Source organism: Ailuropoda melanoleuca, chromosome X (assembly GCF_002007445.2).
Source record: "Ailuropoda melanoleuca isolate Jingjing chromosome X, ASM200744v2, whole genome shotgun sequence".
NCBI classification, from domain to species: domain Eukaryota; kingdom Metazoa; phylum Chordata; class Mammalia; order Carnivora; family Ursidae; genus Ailuropoda; species Ailuropoda melanoleuca.
In genome coordinates, this window is record NC_048238.1 from 1078585 (window position 1) to 1081965 (window position 3381).

General features: G+C 53.9%; 1 long non-coding RNA gene across 1 annotated transcript in view; it reads left to right on the forward strand.

The window, feature by feature from the left end:
- The window catches only part of LOC117797361, a 7838-nt gene extending 5455 nt beyond the window's left edge, over positions 1 to 2383 (forward strand). The window contains exon 3 of the long non-coding RNA XR_004622291.1: positions 170 to 2383. This is a non-coding gene — a long non-coding RNA (uncharacterized LOC117797361). The remainder of the gene's footprint in view (positions 1 to 169) is intronic.
- The last annotated feature ends 998 nt before the right edge of the window (positions 2384 to 3381 follow it).

Sequence of the window (3381 nt, forward strand, 5' to 3'; positions counted from 1 at the left end):
TATCTATCTATCATCTATCTATCTATTTTTCATCTATCCATCCATCCAACCATTCTATCTATCTATCTATCTATCTATCTATCTATCTATCTATCTATCTATCATCTATCTATAACTATCATCCACCCATCCATCTTTCTATCTACTTACATATGTTATGTTTCTATAGACTATGATGCGGGTATGCTGGAAGTTCACACTCATGATGGAGGGGTCGGCCCCCACAGAGGATGTGTCTCTGAGATGCTGCAGAAGGTGTGGGCACATCTCTCTCACGACACCATTGACGGTCACCATTCGAGAGTCCAGGGTGCCGGGCTGCTGGGGGGTGGTGATATTTACCAATAGGAGGCTGTACCTATTAGATCCAAGATCTGTAGGGCCTACGGGGTGGATATGACCTATAGGACAGTGACTGACTCACTCTACCTTCATCTTCCTCAGGTAAGTTCTCTCATCTTGAAATAGACCAGGTGGGATTCACCTGCACCCCCATCCCGTCAGTTCCCAAAGGAGCACGTTGCAGCAGCAAATCATGAAACAACCCTACAGCAAGAGTTAAGGGTGTTTTTCTTAAATACTTTATTTATTTATTTGAGAGAAAGAGAGAGAGCACAGAGGGAGAGGGAGAGGGAGAAGCAGGCTTCCCACTGAGCAAGAGCCCGACGCGGGACTCGATCCCAGGACCCTGGGATCATGACCTGAGCCGAAGGCAGATACTTTACTGATAGAGCCACCCAGGCGCCCCAAGATTTAAGGTTTTTAAAGGATGAGGTGAATAGCTCTCTGCCAGATGCATCTTTATTGACTGAATGTGTCCAAGGCTGTGACCTGGGGCCGAGACCTCCTTGTGAACCACCTGGCTGTACCTCAGGGTTGGCATATTTTGGCTCTAAGGAAGAAGATGGTAAATATTTAAGCTTTGAGGTCCACACAGTGTCCGTGGAGATGCCTGGACTCTGTGGTTGCCATGAGAGTGGCCATGGGCGATATGTAACCAAATGGGCACAGAAGTGTTCAAATAAAACTTTATTTACAAGAGCAAGTTGGGGGCCAGCTCAGGCCTGAGGGCTGAGTTTTTGAGCCTTGCTCTGTGGCTCCTGGTGCATGTGGTTGACCTCGGGGTGGAACAGTGAGGACCCTGGGGATAAAGCTCGGCACATTGGGGCTGGGTGTGGATGCATATTGGGCTGGTCTTACTGTGTGTGCGCCTTGCACAGAAATGGACTCAGCTCCTTCATGTGGTCTGGAAGGTGTTCTTGACCCCAGGAATGTCAAGTTCACCTGCCCAGGGAGCAGCTGGGCACAGGCCAACCGAGTTCCTGTAAGGAAGCCAGAGGGACTGGACGTGCCCTGGGCAGCCAGGGACTGATTCTGAGTGACGGAGAGGAATCTACAGCTCCCACAGGGAGAACAGGACCCGAAATAGCAGCTCAGACCCTGGGAAACCGAGCTGCACCTGATTGGAGCACCCGTTAAGGTCTGGCATGAATGCACAGGTATTGATGGCTGTCCTCCCAAAACCCCTGGCTCTGGGGACATAGAGGACAGGCTGAGACCCGCTGGGCCTTAGCCCGGTTCCTTCCAAAGTCACAAGCTTCCTTCTTGTGGGGGATTCCACGCCAAGACCCTGAGCCCCAGCTGGGCACTCGCACCTGCTAAGGGGGCCGTCACATCAGTCATATGGTTCCACTGACCTGTCGACGGCAGAGTTATTTCCCTGATGCACGCACCTCTGTCCCCAGCGTGCAAGCCCTCAGAAGCAGCCCCTGGGCCTGCCAGCCCCGGGAAGGTGCCTGTGGACAGTGTCAGGCACAGGGAGTGGAGGAGGGAAGCGTGGGTGTGGAGGGATCAGAGAGAACCTGCCGTCGGGCAGGGGGTACATTTATCTGTTCTTGTGCCTGAATTGGAGTCCCCGGGAGCACCTGGTCCTTCTGAGTGACAGTTTCTCTCAGGGGGAAACAAAGTGGGGGTGACAAAGCTCCTTCCATGTCTTGTAGGGCACTCATGAGTCTTGTAGGGGACTGATGCTTCAATCCCTGGGACCCCAGACAAAAGGGCATGGACCAGTGTCCTCACGTATCTCCAGGACAGACAGACACTAGGTCCTCACCCGTCTCCAGGACAGGCAGACACCCCACGGTGCCTTCCAAAAGCTCAGATTGCCTCCAGACACAAACTGTACCTCAGATCCTAAGTGGACACAGGGGACCCCATCTCCTTGGCCATTGGGACAGGTCTTCACACCCCAGTGCATACTCAATGAGAGCTGGAGAAGCATGTCCCTCCTCTCTGCACAAAGAATAACTCATTGGGGGCACCTGGGTGGCTCAGTCGTTAAGCGTCTGCCTTCGGCTCAGGGCGTGATCCCAAGGTTCTGGGATCGAGCCCCACATCAGACTCCTCCGCAGGAAGCCTGCTTCTCCCTCTCCCGCTCACCCTGCTTGTGTTCCCTCTCTTGCTGGCTGTCTCTATCTCTGTCAAATAAATAAATAAAATCTTTAAAAAAAAACAAAAAAGAATGACTCATTAAGAAGGCTTCCGGCAGTACGTCCTGAACACTGGAGGCTTAAACCATGAGATTATTATATTTTCTTCATGTATTAAGAAATCTAGACACGAGCCCTCCAGGGTAGGGTGGGCGGCTTCATGGTGCCATTGAAGACCCCTCTCTTTTTATCCTTTTCCACCACCCTTCTTGGTAAATTAACATCCTTGCCTCATGGTGCAAAGTGGCTGCCACGGCACCAGGCGTCACGTCTGCATTCAGGGCAGGAGGAGGAAAAGACCTGTGCCAGTCTGCCCTCCTCTGAGTCTGGCCCCGTGGTAGGAAAGCAGCACCTTGGTCAGCCGACTTCCTCTTCCATCACCGTGGTCAGAACTGGATTTTGTGGCAACCTCTAGTGGCCAGGAACATCAGCCCAGAGAGACCGTGAGGGCAGACTGGGGCTGTGTGCAGGAAGCTGTGGTCAGACCTGGCTTCTGTCAGAGCCCAGGGGCTGCGGCTGGTGTGCACAGGGACCCAGGGGGTCTGCAGAAGGACCGTATGTCCAGCAGAGGGACTGTGTGACCAGCAGAGGGACTGTGTGACCAGCAAGAACTATTTCCCGTCCAGGATGCATTGCCCTTCCGCATGCACTGGCTTCGGCATGACGCCCAGGAGTCCGCCTGTTCGTCCCCGGGTCACCGCGCACGGCAGCCTCCCTAGGAGCTATCTCGGGGCGCGATGAGGGCCAGCAGAAATACCGTGACAGCAGCTGCTGTGGTCACAGCTTTCTGGGCACTTCCTGCACATCCCCGCCATCTGTCCGCGGCTACGGTGCCGTCAGCTCAGCTGACCGCTCCCTGCTGGGGCTGAGGCTGCGGGGGTTCACGCCCACC